The following is a 22701-nucleotide window of genomic DNA, read 5'->3' on the forward strand; positions in this document are numbered from 1 at the left end:
CATGTGGATGGCACAGCATATGCCCCACAGAGGATTATACTAGCTGTGGGTCCAGGTACAGTGTTGACCTGCAACACTGCAGTTATCATGTAATGTCTTGATGGATGATATACAAGGTCTGGCTATTTAAAAAATGGAGCTGGTGACAAACACATACATATTGCATCATATCACCTTCAGTGAACACCCCTTCACTGACCATGGACCGCTGCATATACATCTGCCAGTGTTCAAACCAGTGTTACCACTCTGGTGTTGCCATCTTGTTCAGGATCTCTGTAGTTTTCACCTTCATCGCTTCCACAGACTGGAATTGGGTCCCCTTCAAGATAGTTTTCACCTTTTGGGAGAAGAAAGAGGTCACATAGGGCTAAATTCGGCGAGTATGGGGATGATCTATTACTGGAATGCACTTATCAGCCAAAAACTGCTTCACAGACAGGATATTGTGGACGGGTGCATTATCCTGATGCAGCATCCAGGTGTTGTTCTTCTAGAGATCTGGCATGTGTTCTCGTATTTGAGTCAAAACCTTGTAGTGGTGTGTAGTAGTGTAGAAGCAGTGGCATGCGGTGACATTTAAACTAGGGTACGCAACATGGGCCAACCGAAATGAATTATGGGGGCCAGAAACCCCCCCCCCTCCCTGGCCATCATGTTATTCAGAAAATAACTTTTTTCTACAATTTTATAATGGGAAATTTCTCATCCTTGTATCAATATCCAAATGTAACAAGGTAAAATATATGTATGATATTTTATATTCGCAAATACAAGGGTTGATCAAATGAAAAGGTACGAAACGTCGTAACAACTGAATCGTTTATATAATACCGATGCCGCGATGGGAGAACGTAGCGTGATATGTAGGGGTGCGATTGGAGTCGCCACGCGGCATCTGAGCATGCAGGGGAACGCGCATGCGCAGGAGAGAGCAGAGGCTCCGATACAGAGCGCCGTCCAAGTGACGCGGCAGTGCATGTTCGGACAGGATGGCGTTAACATTGGCAAATTCGACTGTTGAGGAGCAGCGAGGCATTATCCGTTTTCTGACAGCGGAAGGTGTTAAAGCAGCCGATATTCATCGCCGGATGGTGAACGTTTACGGGGAAGACTGTGTGTCTGGCAAATCAGTGAGGAAATGGAGTGCCCGTTTTCGTTCTGCTCCATGATAACGCACGTCCACACGTCTCCAGGGTCGCACATGCGGAACTGGCCAGGTTCAAGTGGGAGCAGCTAGACCATCCACCCTACAGTCCAGACTTATCCCCCTGTGACTTCCATGTGTTTGGTCCCCTGAAAAAGCATCTCAAAGGAAAGCGCTTCACCTTGGACGATGAACTCAAGGACGCTGTGAAGGACTGGGTCGCTTCATGGCCAAAGGAATTCTGGGAAAAAGGAATCATTCGGCTCGTTCATCAATGGGATCAATGTGCTCAGGCCTATGGAGGATACTTTGAATAAAGTATTCATTTACACCGACAGTGTCGTTTTGTACCTTTTCATTTGATCAACCCTTGTATATTCTGATAGTAGCTACGTAGAGTCCAACAATTCAACTTCAATTATTTCCTTCATGCATCACGATGAACATTGAACGGGAAGGAAATGGCACAATCATTTTCCGTCCTTTCAAATTTCATGTAATAAATTTGATAAATCTCAGTATCCTCTACTATTTTACACCTTTCGCAGAGGAAACCAACGAATAAGATCAACAATAAAGTTTCACTGTTTTTCTACTCAATCACTCTGTAGAGATATTTTTCTTCTCAAAAATCAAAATGCCTAATATACTGCTTACCATCCTTCACAACTCCTGCCTGAAACAATTTTTCCAAATCAGGAACAGACCTTCCATTTCAGATTGTTTACACTTTTTTCTTAAATTCCGAAAATCCCTTCTCCAGTATGTCATCAATAACTCCCGGTCCCCCTATTTTATCACTTCACAGCACCGACAAACAATAGAGATCCTGTAATGTAAATAATATGAACGAAACACTTGCTGCAAATTTCACACAACAGAAGAAAGCAAAAGTCAACCTCCCACGGTACGTTGTGTCCGGTCCGCTATGCCCGAAAACCACACGTTCTTGTGGACGATTGAATCGGAGTTGCCAGTCGACAAGGTATTTTGTAGAAGGGAGATAATTAAGGACAAGTAGAAAATACGTCAGCATACATCCCAGAACACTTCAAAAGCTAAACTACCGTACATCACTTTTCAATGTCTGGTGGGAGGGAGGGGGGCTCATTCGAATCCCATTGTAAGCATTGTGTTTTATTATGTTTTTCTTTTATCATTCATTCATATCGTCGGGTCAACAATCAACACCCATGCTATGGAACTCAAAGGAAATGTTGATCCTGAAAGGAGATAAACAGATACTCTCATACTCTGAGAATTGTGCGAAACTTGCAAATTGTTCACATATTTTCCTCTCGACACAGTGACAGTCCATTCTGGTCCTCACCTCCCTATACGAAAAAAAAACAAAAAAAAAACAAAAAAAAAAAATTGCTAGTGTAACTTTAACCTCACATAAATATTTTATATGTGATAGTTTACGCGTATATTAAATATGATCTTCCACCACTAGATATTCTTGCCCTCCTCTCTGCTTCCTGTATCACTTTTGCAACCCAACAGTGATCTATCTACACATGGCTGCTAAATGCTAGTAAGCTAAGCATTCCAGAAAAAAATATGTTGACTACTGTCAACACTGCATACGCAGTGTAAGTAAGGGTACCATCGAGGGTACCCTCTTGGGTACCCTCGATGCTTAGAACCGGGAAAGAAGTGAAAGAGAGGGTAAGCACGGGCAGATCCAAACACGTGGTCAGGGCTGATATCAGCCAATGGAGTTACCTTCTGAATTTCTAGGATACCAAGCAGAAAAAACAGCGTCTTTCTGCGGAAATCGGCAGGAACACGGATCGGGTGGGTGCCGAAGTCACAATCGGGATCATTCGGGACTGCCTTCAGGAAGGCAGCAGCGTGTTCGTGCGGAAATCGGAATTTCTTATAGTGGAACTGCTTTCGGAGCGATAATTGTTGAATTTTCACGTTCGGGGAAGACGAAAAAATGTTTATTTTTTCTTACTGTGTTGTGGGTACGCAGTGCGTACATTGCGTATCCTGAATGCACGCTGCTGTGTAGAAGTGCTGAGTAACTGTCTGTCCCTCCAGCACCCAATCAATCATGACCACACCCTGGAAGTTGAAAAAACTATCAAAATTACCTTCAGTTTGGTCTAGCTCATGTGTACCTTTTACATTCATGACTGTGGCATCTTCCTCTGCAGTGAGTGACTGCCAGTTTGTTGCAGGATCATATGGAAAATCCAGGTCACGTCACATGTGATGACCTGTTGCTGCAGCACGTTTTGGTGCTCTCTGATATGTTTTCAGGATGTTGGGGCAGATGTCTTTCTGATTGTTCTTTTGTTGGTTATAAACCCTGCACTTCCCAGGTCCCTCTTCCATCCATGATTGTGGTTAGTTTTTTCTTTCTTGCAGCAAGTCTTAAAAGATTCGAACTCTGAGCCTGAAGTATTGGTATCCTGTAAACTCATAATTTAGAATTAATAAATACCTGACAGAGGGTGAGTGCTCCAATTACCCCTCTGTTATTGAGTAATTGACAGGTTTTGATTGTTTTCATGAATAGACAAGATATTAGCCAACTGAAGAAAGTTATGTTGCATGAAGGTTGTCATTTGATTGTCCCTAATTCAGTGATATTCCATATTAATAGCTTCAGTATCTCTGGAATGCAGACATTGGAAATTTAAAGACAAGGCTTTCTAAGCATAAGGAAAAGGCTACAAATGATAACTGTAATAACAGCTCATTTGAAGGGGTAGGGTGGTAAACTCAATAACTATCTTTAAATATAACACTGCTAACTTGAACTTTGGTGGACCACACCCCTGCCCTTAGAAAAGCAACTGACCTTCCTAGTTTGCAGAAAAAACGCATATGGCATGATTATTACATGGAAAAATATTCTTCATTAATTTTCGAACTGATAGTTTTTGTGTGCCCCATCAGCCACTGTGACCCTCCCCTTGATCTCCCTCCCATCCTCCTAAAATGTTTCTGCCATTGCTACTGGTGTACATGTATTTGAATAGTAACAGCATCAGATAGTAATCTGGCAACACTGATCTCAAGAGCCACTAAAAAGCAGGAAGTGTAGTCATCGTCATTGTAATGGGTAATAAATGTAGGAATTACGTAATTTTATTGACCATTAAATAAAGAATTGATATTTAGACCTATCTTTTTTGCATCTTTCTATCTTTTGTTTGTTTCTTTAAAGTAAAAAAAGAAGTTTGTACAGTGTCAACAAATTGAGTAATAAGGTGTGTTTTATGCAGTGTATATTCATTCATTTATTTTTCACTCTGTACACAAAGTTTAAAGCTTTTCCATTTTTATTAATAAGGCAGGAAGGTGTAGAAATTATTGCTTTATCGCTATCGAATCATGTAGGTTGAATTGTATCATCCACTAATATGCTGCATAAAGAAACAAACTGCCAGAGTACTAAGTAAGGAGGCAAGTGTACCATGTAAATGTAAGAGATGGAGGGGAGTGGTTGAAAGGATTACTGACAATCATGATCAGGAATAATGTTCTTACAGTTTTCACAAAAGTTTATTTTCGCTCAAAACTTTTGTACGATAATATTAACCTGTTGTTAGCTTTTTAATATGAATTTCTAAAATGGCCAAAGCAGAAACAAATTTAAATGTTATACCTAAGTTGGCAGAGAAGGAATCTGTTATTGGTAGGGAAATAACTTCACCATCTGCACATGCAGCTATAAGTTAGAAGTTGCCTCTCGCACTGGAAAATGCTCACTTCAATTTGCCTCAACAAAAGCAAATTAGTTTCAACCTTTCTGTTGTTCTACCATTTCTGTATTGCTTGTTGGTTTAGAAATTGCATGTTCCTTGGAGTTTTTATATTCCTGTACCACCTCCCATGCATGGGAATTGTCAATTGTAGGATCCTAGTGCTGCTAATAGCAAATATTCTCTGTTTTGCAGAGATTCTTTCCAGTCCTTCGACATGAATGAACAGTGTGTTGGAAAAAACTCGAGTATGAAACCGAGAAAAATGCAAGTGAAAGTTCATCCATTACATTGTGACTTATGGGTTTACCGAGATATTCCTGTTTTTTTCTGGACTTCAGTGGCTACTTAAGGAACTTCATTCATTAATGTACAGCAACTGGAGACTATGAAGCAACTGAATAAGATGTTAACTCAATTTTGAACGGGGTGTGGGTTATCAAGATTTACTTCCGAGCTGCATGGGATAGAACCCGGGACCACTTTATAACAAAGCAGCATCCAAACAGGTAGAATAACGGTAGTTTGTCTACTCCTTGATTCCTAACGTGGGTCCTTCCTTAGTCTTATTTTTCCCCTTTGGATATTTGCAACAATAAGGACATAGCAATGCTCTCTCATTCATTTCATCATAATACAGTGCGTCCATTTTGATCTTCAGCCGAGAGATCGGGAGAAGCGTGGCGGGCGGCGCTGACGGAGATGCCGACATTTGCGGCCTGTAATACTCGCTTATTTTTATGGACATATGCAGACATGTATATAAATATTGCAAAACGAGCACTAACCTGTGTTATAATTTATCATCTGTAATACATCCAAGTTCTGCCCTTATATACACAAAAAAATACGCTTTAGAAACGATTATATCTGTGCCACAGATAATAGAACATTTTAATCATAATTTTGACCAGTAACGTCCTGCTTAATTTTATATCCTTGAAAGAGTTTTGTGGCGATGGGAATCGTTTGGAGGTTTCGAATGTGTAACACTGTATCAAGGTTACGCTGCAGACGAAACCGTTAAAAGTGAATGGTTTTCGTGAGCTTCCTTGCAATCCGAAATCTCCGACCTCGAGTTTTTTTGTTCCTTCGCGACTAGATGAAGACAGAGCTGTGAATATAGTGGCGAGCAATGTAAACCAAGAGCGTGTTAATTTCGTACTGTGCGCAAGAGTGTTATTCTTGGTTACTTGCAGTTACTTGTTTGTGTTATTGCAGTGTGTATGTGTGTTGTGTCAGTGAGACGATTGGAATGCCAGCCGCAAGGTTCACGTTGGAACAAAGAATTCTTATGTATGACACTTATGTGAAAACAGACTCGTGTCGAGACACGTGTAGGCAATTTGTACAAAAATTCCCAGGCGTTTCAACTCCACATAGAGATACGGTTAGACATCTTGTCCTTAAATATCGAGAAACTGGATCGTTAAATTTTAAAACACTAAGCAAAAACGACGGATTCTAACCGAAGCAAAACTCGATGATATTGGTGCAGCGTTAGAACGTTCTCCAAACAAACCTCTACGCGGTGTTTCAAAAGAGGTGGGCGTGTCAAAATCATCGGCACATACAGCCACTAAGCTACTAAAATTAAAACCGTAATCTTATAACACAGGTTAGTGCTCGTTTTGCAATATTTATATAAATGTCAGCATATGTCCATAAAAATAAGCGGGAATTACAGGCCACAAATGTCGGCATCTCCGTCAGCGCCGCCCGCCACGCTTCTCCCGATCTCTCGGCTGAAGATCGAAATGGACGCACGGTATAACACTCATGGCCCTGCCGCTACTCAAATAAGGAACTAACAAACATAAATGAAACTTCAGTGTTCTTTAGATGTTGAACGACGTCCTTATAACAATTCATTTTCACACCTGTAAGATCCATTCTTAAAAATAGTGATTCGATTTATAGGGGAGCTGTATATGCTTATATTCTTCTTCACCATTTGAACCTCCAACAACCAAAGAACTATCTCATCCGCTGAACATCCTCCTACCATGTAGGCAGCAGAGTATCATCTCAATTTGGTAGCAAGTTTGGCCAGTAACATGGTATCAATGATAAGTTGTCATTGTTGGTCCAGTCAGATCTGCGGGTGCCCCACCCCCCTACTCCTACAATTTGAGAGCACACCGTAATAAAGAAATCTTGCAATCTTACTAAAGTACGAAATGTACCTGAACATTGTAATGGCCCCTTCACCGAATGAAAGTTTTATAATGGAAAATATTATGTAAGGAAACTTTTAGTTATTCAATAAAAACCTGGGGCTTCAGCCCCAAGCCGCCGTCCCTGCTCTATTGACAACAATGTTTACTACCACAGATATATATCTTTATCTGTGTGTTTACTCTTCTATTTCAACCTTCAGCAATGTTGTTGGTCCTCTTGGAAGTCCCAGTCTGGCCTGATGAAGCCACTGATCAACAACAAATCAAAAAACTGTTTAATTTTTATTGTCAGGAACATCATCTTGAATACATATCCAACTATCAACCCTGTCGAGTGTCAGGTGAGTTAACCCAGCACACATTCGAACATGAAGTCTTACATTTTCCCTCTCATTTTTTAAATTTTTATTATTAATCTTTACGGCTGCGCTCAAATGTCCGTGTGCGTAAGTATCCTATACTCCTGCAATAAACCTTCGGGTTTGGGAATGCCAGGGACTGAGTGAGAGCATCCTCAGTCTCGCGTACAAATTCAAACAGGTCCACGCGTGCTACTTTGCAGCCCGGACAAAGTTTGACAACTTCTGCTGTTCGTGAAGTTCCTGTTCATCCAAGTCAAATAGCCTCGTGGAAATATACGTACCTCATCGCCTGCTACAGGAGGGGAAGAGAAGTTATATGGAAATCGAGAGGAGAAATAGCCTGTGTGCAAATGGAACTCATACATCCATGAAACGCCAGTCAAAGGCCAAGGATTTGTCTGCCTTTTAACGATTGCAATTATACTTTTAAATGTGGTGTGAATAATGTCAGAGAAATAGTGTGCATAATAAACAGGGACGTCTGAGGACTGCTTTCAATATCAAATTTCTTTTCAGGGCTCAACGAACAGAAGTCAACGACTCGCTCTTTCCTTCTGTAATTCAAGATTGACTTAATTCGATAGACTCGACGCTCGAGAATTGTTTTCTGTGCGCAGAATCATTTGGGCAATCATTTCGAGTAAAAGAATTCAATAAATTTTGATTTTACCAGCATTGTAATCAATGTTTTAGAAATCGTTGCTGATATTCTGCTTATATTTATTTAAATTAATCACCAGGATTCGGATTTGGATGTCTCTTTTCTTTTGCATTACAATCAACAAAAAATTTAAATGTCTGCGAATTACAATGTTAGGAACGACACAATATGCTGTATTTGCACAGTTTTCTGTAGTTTTCATTTTTCAATGAGTAGTGCAGATACAATTGAATCGTTTATTTCAGAAACCCCCTATCGACCACTTCTGGCAAAAACGATACTTGCACAGTTTCATATAGCCCTTGCCAAGATTCATCGTTGATGCACAAATCGATCATTTAACCGCGTCATGATCGATTTCTTCATCAAACTATGCATCTTGGCAAGGGCCAGTGGCGTAACAGCCGCGGTCTCTGTGCTCCTAAAATTTTATATCATCCCAGGAATTCAACAGATAGTGTCGCTTACATAAAAAAAAAAACAACGAAATAGATGCGGTTAACAATGTCAAAATTCGAACTCTAAATTCTTTCAGATGAGCACTAAATAGAGAGATTCGTTCTTTTTCTTTCTTGTCGATGAATACGTATCAACATAGTTTCCTGTATTGTAGGAATCAACGGGCATCACTACTAATAACTTCATGGCTCAGTGTTTTATTATTATTTTTTAATGTGTGGGGGTGGTCGACTGACTTCCCGGTAACACATCATATCTGCGATAATTAGCAGGGTTGTATTGCGTCAGCCGGAGGATCCGGGAAACTTGGTATGCGAGTCTCCTTCGAAATGCAGAATTAACTTATTTGCTCGCAGATGGCCATCTATAGGGGGAAAAAATCAATCTCATACCTTTCTTCACAGTTACACCGTTTGTAGTAAACTTGTAGAGTGTAAATTGACTACGGTTATGAATCCAATCCAGTAGGAAGATTCAGTCGTTCAGCCAGTCAAAATTGGTATTTCATAAACTTTTAACACTAATATTAATATTACATGTGTTATTTAAAATATAACTTCCCACCAAATATTTTCAAGGGGGGGGGGCAAGTCTCTTTATATTCAATAAGAGATAAGATAAATTTTTACATTGTCCACATCTGTTATGTGTTACAGCTTTTTCTCGATTGTAAGCTATAATGTGGCAAGGTAGTTGATTTCTCTTTTCATTCTTAACACTTCGATGGGTCCAAAAACTCAGTAGGCGGTGGTGTCCAATGGGATATCCTTTCCTTGCCCTCAGGGCCAAGAGCCCCTCTTGTCCCGCACATGGTGGCATTTTCAGTGAATAGAATCCCATCGCCGCTTTATTATCTATCTTACAATACTGGAGTCCGCGACTATTTCTTCCTAGTAGATTCGAGTTTGTGATTCTGGGTCAACACCGACAATCTAGAGGTTCCGTTCAACCCTCAAAACTGTAAAAATAAATTTACTTAAATATATTAGTAGGCAAATGTGTAAGACTTTTTTGTTAAATCTTTGGGCTCGCGCAGCCTTGGGACTGAAGTCTAACCCACCTCAAACAGATTTTTTTTTAAAAAAAAAAATATGTCTGTGTATACATGCAACCTAATTGTTTCTTTAAAAAAATGTATCAAGCAAAAAATACAAAAGATCATGCACTACATAGTTGACCGCACGAAGCGCCCTCCTTCAAAAAGAATCCTGACACTGATAGGCAAGTCGATAAAAAAATGGGAAGGCGGAATATTTTGTGTAAAAGTTAACTTCTTGTACGGATGTGGGGGGATATTGTATGTCTGTCCACACCTTTGGCATCGTCGATAATTTTTTCACTATGGGGCCCAGGCCCGTACCCAGGCAGGGGCCGTGGGGGGGGGGGGGGGGCTCAGCCGCCCTTGACATTAGGTAAAACTATTTTGTATAATTTGTTTTCAGTGAAGAGTGAAAATGCATACAGCACATGTTATTTTGCTCACAACTTTGGTGAAGGATAAATTCACATAACATGAACAGCAGCTATTACATTCTTTATCTGTACCTTCGCTGCCCCTGTTGCGACCTCCCGTTTATACAAAAATCTGTGACTTTGTTGCAGGGGCGGCGCGAGGGGTGCTTACGCACCCCTTAATTTTCTTCCGCACCCTTTATTCAAAACCTATATTCTACCGAAAATATTACCTCTTACAGAGTCATATTATGCAGTGACGTGCACTGAGGAGTAGCCTCAATCAATCTCACATCTCTAATTATTTTCAAATCACAATATTTATTGTCTTGTTAAAGCCACAGTTCATATGCAATACTTCCTTTTTCACGTGCTTCTCGTCACTCGGTGCAATCCGCGGGCAAAGCTGGCCTAGCTCGCTCTTCCTCCGCCTCACCAGTTCCAGGTAGAAACGGCCGCCCGAAGGAAAAGGGAAGATTTCTGCAATTACCTCCCTTGCCCCTCGCCCCCCCTCCTCTTCAATGGTTGAAAGCCCGTGCTATCAGGTCCCCCAGTCTATCTCCTATAGGAGAGATGGGAGAGATAGGGGATTTGTTTCTCTTCGATTTCTTTGTAAATCCTCTAGAGAACTTAAGGGAAAATTTTCTGCAGTACTTATGTTCTCTGTATTAACACCACAACTTTTTACACGTTGTACAATATGTATGTATAATATGGGATGTAGTTTTATTATTTATGAAATGGGAATGCTTTATTTATTATTTATTTCTTTATTTCTTTTCTTTTTCAAATATGGAATATATAATGATTAAATTACAAATATTTGCTCAGGCTCTCTCTCGCTGTCGTTTTAGTAGTGTCTTATTTAAATATACTAATCTCTTGGCCTCTAACGGATGTATTTATTTGGGCAAGAGAACGCGCGTTCATATTTGGTTTATTTTACTTCTCTTTTCTGCTACATTTGGTTATCGCGAAAATGAGAATGAGTGATGATATGATGAAATTGATGAAGGGACCTCGAACAATCCAGGCCGGGGTTCGAACCCGTGATGAGTGCGCATTCTTGTTCCTATCTGTGGTACTCTGCAGTGAATAATGAAATAATTTGGAATGAAAAATTTATCTCAGAACTCAAAAAGCCAAATCAATACTATTATTGAAGAAACTACAAAGAAGTGTGTTTTGTTACCTGCTTTGTATCTGTGCATAAGTGGACTTAAAACACCATATCAACCAACCGTGGAGGAGTGATTATCACAGCCCGCTACGACACCAGAAGCTCCGGATTCAAACTCCGACCTGGACATGGGTGTTCTTTGTGTTCGTCCCTTCATTAATATTATCGTATCATCTTCGCAATTAACCAAATGTGACAAAAACGCGACGCTAAGTAACAAATATCAAATCAAATCATTGATTGGTTGCTTGATTTGGTTTATTTTACTTCGCTTTTCCGCCACTTTTGGCTAATCGCGAAGATGATACGAAAAAATTGATGAAGGCACACACACACAAAGAATACCCATGGCCAAGCCGAGATTCGAACCCTGGATCTCTGGCTTAGTAGTCAAATCAAATCGTGTTTTACTTTCGAATGGGGGTGGGGGTTACGTGTACTTTTTTTAATACTCATTCATCATTTTGCAATCTTTTCCTTTTATAGACGTTCTATTTTTTCGGAATACTGGACCCTAAAGGGGGGGGATATGACCCACACCAACCCCCCTTGAGCACGCCACTGATTGCTACCCCAAGTGTCGACGTCACCGCACGCACTGGCATTATGTCATGTCGTCATATTGAGGGCCGAATGTTAGGTACTGAAGTGAGACTGCTGTTATTATTTACAACAGGCAAGCATTGATCCTACTCTCGAAGAGATTCTGCATTTATTTTCTTGTACTGTAAGATCAGCGGCCCTTGTCTTTATTTATTCAGATTTGTTGTTTGTGTTTTTCGATAAATGTATAGTACAGCTCAGTTAGGCTCAGTGTCAGTTGTATGTTTTCCTTTGCACTGTTAATACACGCTTTTGTTGTCCGCCTACTTGTTCTTCCTATTTTCTTCAAGTCGTATTGGAACAAAAATTTCAGTTGCTTTCAAGTATCATCAGGTCGTTCTCGGGAAATTATTTAACGCGAGTTGTATCGTGACAGTAGTTTCCTTGTTAATTCGTTCTATTTGTTCAAGTAAACGTACCATTTCAGACTTTTTCAAAGACTGTTATGAAGAGGCCAAAACTTCGCTAAGAAATGTTGTAGTTCGTTATTGGGGACAGTGCGGTCCAAGGAATTTGAACTAAGAAGTTGCTGGGCACTTATAATTTTGTCCTGACATCACAGCATCTGGGCAGACGAAAGGTAGGCTATGCATTATGTAAAACGAAAAGAGGGGTAACAAAGCAACGGAATATTTTCAGAAAAGAGAAGCAGACAAAAAAAAAAATTAAAAAAAAATAAAAGATGATGTGAATTGAGGACTAGAAGTGGTAAACGTTGTAAGTGCCAAAAGCGAAAGTGTTTGGAAATCGCATCGTTCCGCACATCAGCCCGTAAGAACGTTCACACTCGTGACCTCTTTACACTCCCTTTGAACTACTTAGAGGGCTACCAGCCACTTTTCACGTTTACCACATTATAAAGCATGGCACATTGCACAGTTTAACGTGGAAAACGGAGTTTGAATTATTTTGGCACTTACAGCGTTTACCAATTTTAGTCTTCAATTGATAATTACATAAAAGTGACTACATGATTTCGTATTTATTGTGTTATTTTCTCTTTCCGATTGCAGAACTTTAGGGTGCATGGATTTCTTTCCTTTACCCAACGCATGCAAACTGAACACTCAGCCGTTGTTGTTAATTATACAACGTATTTCACATTTGATTAATAACTGAATTGCGTTCCTCAACTGCGTGTGCCTTGTAATCAAGGGGTCTCGGGTTCGATACCAGGTGGAGGCACATAGTAGTTCGGATCCCATTTTAAAATGTAGGCACAGTCCCGATTAGCCTATGAAGTGGACTTAAAACAATGGAAGTAAATCTAAAAGTGTACATTTCAGTCACGGCCATTTATGTTAATTATTATAAGAGCGTTGCAGGAACATGGTAACTTAAAACTGAATATTTTTTTTTTAGAGAGAGAGTGGGGAACGCTATTGGGGAAATATTCCTCTCCGTGAAAAAATGCCTTGCCTTGCTTGCCTCTCCACGGAAAAAAATCCTCCAGTCGTCCATATATGCCATTGGCCTCCCTTGAACAAGCAGTTCTTTTCAAATTTCCAAACGTCATTGTTGTGCTAAAATCAGGCAAAAATGAAGCAAGTCATTAGTATTCTTCAGTTTCGTTAGCATGTTATCATAGATGCCTACTAAATGTTGATTAGTATTTGATTTAGGGACAAAAACATGCATGTATATTTTATGTTTTCTTTATTTTCAACGTCGCACCCCCTCAGCACCCCCAGGTGATTAATCCTGGCGCCGCTGCTGCTTTGTTGATGTCATCATGCAAATTCCCTCCGCATCTGCGTCAATGGTCAATAGATCCCAAGTTTTCGGAACGAAGGGGAGTTTCGTTCCTTCGGCCGGGGGTGGAATGTACTGTAGGCACTATGATTGAATATTGTGCATTTTTTTTTCTTATGTAATATAAATATCTGTATCATCAAAAGTAGTATGAAGTGTGTAGTAAGGGATGATTTCAGTAACAGTCAATTAACACTTCAAGCGATGTTTTAGAAGATATAGAACAATGTAGTTTTTGTATATTTCTAAATTTTGTGTAACTTAATGACCCCCCCCCACACACACATAATTTACCTTCATTTAACACTGTTAAACTTTTGAAAAATGGACTTGGTTTACAAAGCAACCCATGAAGATCAATTCTAGGGGCCTGACCCCAATATGCTACTTGCGGAGAGCCTCAGAAAACTACGCCACTGGCAAGTGCTATATGAAACTGTACAAGTATCGTTTTCTCCAGAGATGGTCGATGGGGGGAGGGTTTCTGAAATAAACGATTCAATTGTGAAGTGAGTTTATACTGAATATAAATCTGGATATACATAAAAGTTTATTTTTACTCGTAGATTCGACAAATGAAGTGGAATAAAAATAAAAGGCAATAGTGAAATTGCACTACGGAAGTAACTGCAAGTAGCGGAACTCCACCCGAAGGCAAATTTATATTATATCGTAATAATAATAGCATAGGGGCGGAAACGCGCGTGCTTGCCAGGGTTAGTGTCTTGATAAAAATTAGCATTTATTCTGAAATACACTAGAATCATTCTGTATCATGCACAACTATATCTTAACGTTGATTATCACGTAGCAATAAAAATAACAAACCGTAATGAACTTTCAAAATTTTCCCCCTGCATGTGAAGTTCAAATGCAGCCTGGCAAAATTGCTTATCTTCCACTGCCACTGAATAATATTTCATACCATATCCTACGACTTGTTAATAATACTACTCAAGTACTCAATATTCATGCTATATCACCTTGTATTACATACATACATGAATAATGATAATGAGTAAACAAGTATTATTCAGCGATAGCGGAAGATAAGCAATTTTATCAGGTTGCATATTGCATTTTAATGAGTTTAGACATATGATCAAGTGTATTATGTTATATATTTCATGTAGAAAGTTAATGCACTCTTCAATATCATCTTTAGGCATAGAAGAAACAAGGTCTCGACACTGGAACTGTCACTTGTACTTGATTAAAATTCTATAATGGGAGCCACAAGCAATTCTAGTGGAACATATATTTTATTTTCTTTGTCTCGTGCAAGCTTCTTTTTATTATTGTTTTCTTCTCTCGCGGTGTGTTCTTGCATGAAATTTCACCGGAAACTAATTACAGACGGCAACTTTCAACTAACCTCATGCAAGCCGTTGATCTCCTCAAGTTGGAACAGGTTGTCAACACATCGTCTTGCTGTCAGAGGCAACTACTCGATAAATACAATACAAATTTCTAAGAAACGCGCATATCCACTTTCACGCCAGGTTAACAATTTGTACTTATTTTTGTAGAAAAGTCTTCGAGAATTAGGAGAAAGTGGTTATATTTTTATTTATATATATATTTTTTTTACAAGAACATAAAATCTAACTTTTCTACTAATCTGCTTTAAACAGAACACAGGAACCTGCCTGTGTGAATTGGAAGGTGCATATCCTTTTTCAGCGTGTTTGCTTGTCTTAACTTAGACAAGGACTATATATATTTTTTTTTACAAAAAAACGACAAAAAACACCTAAATATCAACAGTTGGTATGAGGTGTAACCCTACCAATAATTCTCTTATGCGAGTTCCTTTGTATATTTTATTGTTGTTCTGCTACACCGTTCGCATTGAGACACATTTCTGGCAACAGGGTCCAGTGCTTGAAGTGGAGTGGGATGTGGGGATAGTTCCCCCACCCCAGCAAGGAAAATTTAAGCAAAGCATCCTCACTTTGAACACAGGTTCCCCATCTAAAAAGGCACCACCTAGCTTTTCGTGGAGTCATTTACAGCAATTGTCTACGATTCAGTTATGGTGAACGCACTTGCTTCACTCGTCTCTTTAAATGTTTTCTCTGTTTAATCATAGAATTTGACAACGTTTTGCTGGGGTGAATAGGATCCTGATCGCCTTCTTTCCTTACCTTTAAAAACAGACGCATTTATATTGATCAGTGTGTGTCAGCCGGGCCTTGGCATCACTTATAGCGGACCGCGAGAGGTTCTGAAGTTTGCGACTTGCAGCCCGAGCTGGTAACCACCTAGAAAGATGTCCTTTCGTTCAGGTTTCACCAGTGATAAGAGGAAATCATTTATCGCCAGTGCTGCTGAGAAATGGAAGCCGCGGATAAGGGACTGTCGCCACTCACCCGTGCAGACTCCAGCTTTGAATTACATTCGTAGGCCCGTTCTCGAGCTAAACCGGAAGGGTGAAGCGATTTGTAGCCCAAGCTTACAACCATCTGGAAAGATGGCCTTTCATTCGGGTTTCCACTGCGATAACAGAAAACGCTTTCGTGACAGTGGCGGTGAGCGATCAAACTATCTAACCGGGGGGGGGGGAGACCCTTCCCGCCTCCAAATTTGGAGGTTAACGGACGGGCACCGCGGTCGATTAGTTTGCACAAAAAAATTCATTAACAAATATATTGAAGTGGAAATATTCTGATTAATTGAAATCTTTCGATGTCCGAAATCGAACATGCCAATGAGAATCTGCACTAAAGAAATTATTTTAATGATATTGGCCAGAGGAAACTAAAAGATTCCATTGGATCCAGTCAACTAATTCAAACTAAATTTTATATTTGTAAACAAGCCTAGACATAAATCTAACTAATACTATCTATTGATTGATTGAATTAATTGGTATTTAAGTCCACTTTATGCATAGTAAGGCTAATTGGGACTGGACCTACAGTTTAAAGTGAGATCCGAACCACTATGTGCCTCCACCGGGTATCGAACCCGGGACCCCTTGATTACAAGGCGACGATGCTACCACTGCGCCAACGGGGAGGCCTAATACTCTATATGATTATGCCATAATTTATTTATTACTTTTAAATTTCAGGGGTATACAGGGTGAACAGAAACTATAGGGACAAACTTTAGGAGGTGATTCCTGACAGGTAAAGAAACAAAAAAGTTCATATCAACATATGGACGGTGAGTTTGCAATAAAGGAATTAGTACCGGTACACATAACATGGCATGACTTTCATCCATGTTACAACAGGTGTTCAAAGTGACCTGCATGGGATGCAATGCAAGCGTCCACACGTCGCATCATGGATTGCCTCACTCGTTCGAATGTTCCAGCCTGTACCCGAATAGCGTCACAGGCTACACGGACACGCTGTTCAAGGGTCTGCACATCACGAACTGTCTGAGCATAGACTTCATAGACTATGCGAAGAAATTCGATCAAGGTATCCCAACGTAGATCGATTTGTGTCAAACATGAAAAAAATCTTCTTGAAGTACCCATCACGACGCCAAGCGCTAAAGGAAGCTGCACCAGATATTCCTTTGCCACGCGGTGGGGAACATGGCTCTCAGCAGTCTTAACATTCTTTCCGAAGTAGTTACTGGTTTTGAAAGTGAAGGTGCCGCATCTGTTAGTGTTGTTCAGCAATTACTTCAAAATACAGAACTGAAAGACGATATTGCTTACATTTCTGCGAATTTCGCGTTCCTCGTGTCGTGCATTGAGCAATTGGAGAGAAATGGTGTAAGTGTGCATGACTCACTTCAAATTATAGAAGACGTAAAAACAAAACTGTCAATAGTGAGGGGACAAACAGCAGATTTGGTTTTTAGAGAAATTCAGAACCATCTTGAACAACAATCCTGGATTCAGCACTTTCACCACCATCGCCGATGTCGTGAGTGGTGACGGAAGATCAACTCTGGAAACTCTGGAAAGTGTTGAGGAAGATTTGACACCTGCAGATGTAGCATTTTTTAGGTTTGCTCCAGTTACATCGTGCTCCGTGGAACGTATACATTCTCACGCTACAAAGCGCTGCTGGTAGATAACAGGCGAAGTTTCACGGTAGAGAACCTAAAGAGAATTTTCGTTTCTCACTTCAATGCTTGAGGTTAGTAAAATTAAAAATGTGTGAACCTTCTTCGTTTATATGCCTACGTATGATATATTTTTTAAATATTTCCTCTGTGTGTGAGGTATGTTTTAACAAAGATTTTGTATGCAGATTGAATACAGTATTTTTTTCTGAAAAACTGCCCTTTCTTGTATATAAATTCGAAAATTACACTTCCAACAAATAGGTAAAATGTGGCAGAATAGTAAATGCAACTGAGGATAATTGCGCAATAAGCGCCACGATTTTTCCAATGTTCCTCCACGCATTCTACAAGTACATGAAAGAGATTCTAATTTCATTTAATACATTATCCGAACTTTGTTGATATTGCGTGGAAAACCCAGAATTGAATTGTAAATTTAAAAAAAGAAGTTCTGTTTTGCATATATTTGGGATTCACTGGGTTTTTGTTAATTTTTCTGACATTTTTCAATTTTTAAGACATATGGTATTTACATACATATTTTACACTTTTATAGGACATAAAGTCCCGGGTCCTAGTTATAAGTTATTGTAAATGCAAAATATCCACAATCAACAGCACCTTCATACAGGCAGAGGCGTCGCCTGAAGGGGGTTCACGGAGCACACGAGCCCCCAACTGAAAACGAAAAACCACTATTTGTTTTCTTCTCTGCTTTATAAAACACTACATTTCAAGATACTTATTTTGCAAAGCAGCTTTTTTCGTTCCTAAAGTCTTCACAATGCTTCAAATTTACCAATTTCCTCCGACTGTTGACAAGAAAAGCTCACCAGATCAGGCAGCAAGAACCCGGGGCACATCTGGCGCTATGAACTAGCTCCCCAGGCCCGTAGCAAGGGGGGGGGGCAGGGGGGCAACTGCCCCCCCAGAGAGCCTGCTTTGCTCCCCCCGTGAAAAATACAGAACACATTCCTACTTCGAATTCTCACTAATCTTTACAATTGTTACTCTAGCAACATAACAGAGACCCATATTTATTTTGTGATTTATTATGGTGTATGGGATTCCGTATAATGTCGTGTCAGGATTGGGGGGAGGGGGGAATTCCCTTCCAGATTCAGACTTAGAGAAATGATTCGCAATTTCCAGTATCTAGAACAGTTGTGACATTTTGAGTAGTCTTGCATTAAAGGTGCCTAATGTGTTCGGATGTTTTTCTTGGATGTGTTGCTATGAACTTGGAACTGCTTAAATTTTTGTTTCCCAAGTCTACCTTTTGGTAATAGTGATTCATGTGGTAGAGAGAGGGAGTGGATATTTGATTTTTGTTACTTAGCGTTGCTTTTCTGCCACTTCTAGCTGATCGCAACAATGAGTAATGATGCAAAATTGATGAAGAGACACTCAGAAACAGTGCAGCAAACACAGGGGGGTAGGGGGCATTGTCCCCCCGACCTTGGACGGAAGTCCATTCTAGGGGAAGCAAACATTGAAGTAAAGAAACAAGACTAGGAGAATCTAAGAATAGCAGGACAATTGGATACTTATGATGGAATTGGTTTTTACGTGTTTCTTGCATTTTTCTTCCAGACGGCCAAGGGCACTTGCAAGGGGCACAGATGGGCAATTGCGCCCCCCCTCGATTTAAAATTTTATACAAATAAAAATACATTTCGTAAAATTTTCTTGCTCGCTTCGCTCGCAATTTCTGCAATGTATTTTCATGGTCCGAGTTCAGAGCCGTAGCTATGGGGCGGCTGGAGTCGGCCCTGGGAGCCAAACGACCTATATTACAAGGAATGTTAAAGAGAATGCCATGGCGCCCCGTAAAAATATTTGGGTTCTATTAAAACAATTTCTTTCTATGAAACTTAATATGAAATATTAATGATGACACTGTAATCCAAGAAGCCATTGATCAATGAAGGGATTCCTATTTGTTTGTCAGGTGTCAAAACATGTATTTCAACTATAATATAATACAATTCACACAATATTTTGCAAAATGGTTAATGTAACCAGTAGACAAACATTGCCTGTAGTGATGCAAGAGTCTCCCCTTTGAGGGAAATAGAGTCCGTGGTGGACTAAGGGACCTATGTTTTAATGTTTTAGCAAGTACAAAAAAATGTATTACAAATTTTTACACAATTCATCAAAGTGTAGATAATATGTAACAATTATTATTTAATTAATTCGATTTTCCTTGCATAATACAACACAATGGTGTTTTTGGATTCTCGTTAGATTCCTCTGTGCGTAAAAATCTTGCATACTGGAAACTAGAGGGAATCATTATGAAGCATGATTTATAAAAAGCTCTCTTAATCAGTTCTGCAAAGAGGCCCAAAGCTGTTGGTACATATTAATCGTCTATTAACATTATCGACCTGTAAATATCAAGTAGATACAGTCCCTATTAGCCTATTTATGTTAAACTTTATATTCCTTGGAAATCTGGAAAGGTCATTATCGAAATATTGCTATTTGATGTTGCTCGAAGTTTTTTTTTTTTTTGTTCGCTGCAGTTTCAAGATATCATCCCTTTTCTGTTACTTTATCTCTTTTGGGGGAGGGGGCCAGTGCCTCTGTGTACCCGGTTACATCTGCCAATACGACACAATATATTAAAAATTTGCCTCCTCTAGGATTGACTTCGCTCCCCCCCCCCTACAAAGAATTCCTGGCTACGGGCCTGTAACTCCCCCTGCAGTATTCTTCCTGCTCCACTGAAGAAGCCACGAGAAACCAAAGGAGGAAGCTGGAAATCGGAGCACGTGCTCCTTCCGAAAGATACTGTCAACAGATGGTGCCGATAGCGGCGGAGGCACGATTTTTTTTTCTATTCCCAAGTATTGTTATAGTAATTCCTGAGATTTTTAGATGCTTGTGCCAAATATATTTCCTTTCCAATCCATTTAACCAAAAATTAAGGCCGTAAACTTCCTCAACAACTCCATTGAAAAAGTTGTCGCGCACCCAAAGCCTTGCAGTTGCGTGGCGAAGGTCTTGTTTTCAAACACTATAATGAGCAGATATACACGGTATCGTACCCAAGGTATTGGGCAAGAAGTATAAAGTCTTAGCATAGCAGGTAGCAGAGATAGGAATGCTAAATAAGTAATCAGACAAAGGTCGGGTGATTGACTTGGAAGGCGTATGTGGCATGAGTGTTGGAATTGTCAGGAGGTGTGATCAGTTGGCGAGAATACGAGAGAGAGTAAGGTCTGCGAATTGTGAGAGAGAAGCAAAGTGGAGAACGATTATTGGACGATGGTGTGTGATTGAATCGATGTCTGACAGGGAGGTCAGACAGTGACATTTGAGAGGACAAGTGTAGGAACAATCTTCATCTATTTGTAAGGAAAGTAGTATCAATTTCTAAACCAATCCATATCGGTTCAGTCATGGAGAGTATAAAACCCATATCTAATCTAAGTTAATTTCTATCGCCATTCCTTTAAATGTAACCTCTTGCATTTATCACATTTAGGCCAAGCGAGTGATAACCATCTGAGAGATGAATGAGAAATAACTACATCACCCAATTCAATCTAGAGGTTCTTGGTTCGATCCCAAACGCAGCATGGAAGTTGCGCTACGACAATATTTATTTATCATTCATCTCTCAGATGGTTATCACTCGCTTGGCCTAAATGTGATAAATGCAAGAGGTTACATTTGAAGGAATGGCGATAGAAATTAACTTAGGTTAGATATGGGTTTTATACTCTCCATGACTGAACCGATATGGATTGGTTTAGAAAATGATATTACTTTCCTTACAAATAGATGAAGATTGTTCCTGCACTTGTCCTCTCAAATGTCACTTGTCTTCTCAAATGTCACTGTCTGACCTCCCTGTCAGACATCGATTCAATCACACACCATCGTCCAATAATCGTTCTCCACTTTGCTTCTCTCTCACAATTCGCAGTCCTTACTCTCTCTCGTATTCTCGCCAACTGATCACACCTCCTGACAATTCCAACACTCATGCCACATACGCCTTCCAAGTCAATCACCCGACCTTTGTCTGATTACTTATTTAGCATTCCTATCTCTGCTACCTGCTATGCCAAGACTTTATACTACTTCTTGCCCAATACCTTGGGTACGATACGACACTTACATCGACATTTTAAATATGTTGATTAAACCTTTAGATAATGTAGACGAGTCAAAAAGAAAGAAGACGAAGACACTGCTAGTAGAAAATAATATTTATCTTGGTACACATGTAAACGAGTATGGATAAATATCCATTATATTTTTATTGAAAAAAATTATAATTGTTATAAACTCCTACAGGTAAAGTTCAAAACAATAATTTGAAGTATGGCAAATTGCAATTCGCATCATGAAGTTTGAGCTTTGCCAGAGCCTTACGAATGAAATATAGGATAGCTGCAGTGAAATTACGAATTGCTATTGAAATTGAAAATAATAATAATAATAATTCGTCGGTATCATGGTTAGTGGAAATCGTGGCGGGGTAATTCTTATGAATAGGTAAAAATAATTTCCAACACTAAATAAGGAGAGAAGAAGGTATTTCAATAATTCAAACTGTTTACCTTAGTAATTTTTCCTTTTTGAAGGTATTGACGGGCGAGGGGGAGGGGCGGTTAGGCGGAAACAATACATCGAAATAGGCGGCGACTGGGGGGGGGGGCACTTTTTCCCCCGCACTATGCTAAACCTTATATACAGAGGGAAATATACTGTATTTGCCCCCCCTCCCGGTTCTGGAACTCAATCGCCGCCACTGAATCGAAATAAATGAAAATTGACTTGTGTTTCGCAAACGGATTTTCGCTGGGCACTCTGGCGGAGTGACTAGCACAATACATGGTCCCAGATTCCCATTCTTCATAAAACATGCATTATTACAGTAAAACCTCGTTAATCCGGACCCCGATGATAAGCCGGACTTCGCTTAATCCGGACAGGCAAAAGAGGGGAGGGGGGAAGCAGAATGCAAGGTTTTAAATGTGGTCCATCGGGCACATCATCATAATATGGGTATCGCGTATGTACTTACTGCATTCTATTGCTTTACATTTTACTGTACTGTATAGTGTACTTAGGCCTATGACTTTTAAATACACCATAGTAAACGTGTTTTGTTGCTATAAACGGAGT

The sequence above is a fragment of the Lepisma saccharinum genome, chromosome 1 (assembly GCF_977018435.1).
Source record: "Lepisma saccharinum chromosome 1, izLepSacc3.1, whole genome shotgun sequence".
NCBI lineage: Eukaryota > Metazoa > Arthropoda > Insecta > Zygentoma > Lepismatidae > Lepisma > Lepisma saccharinum.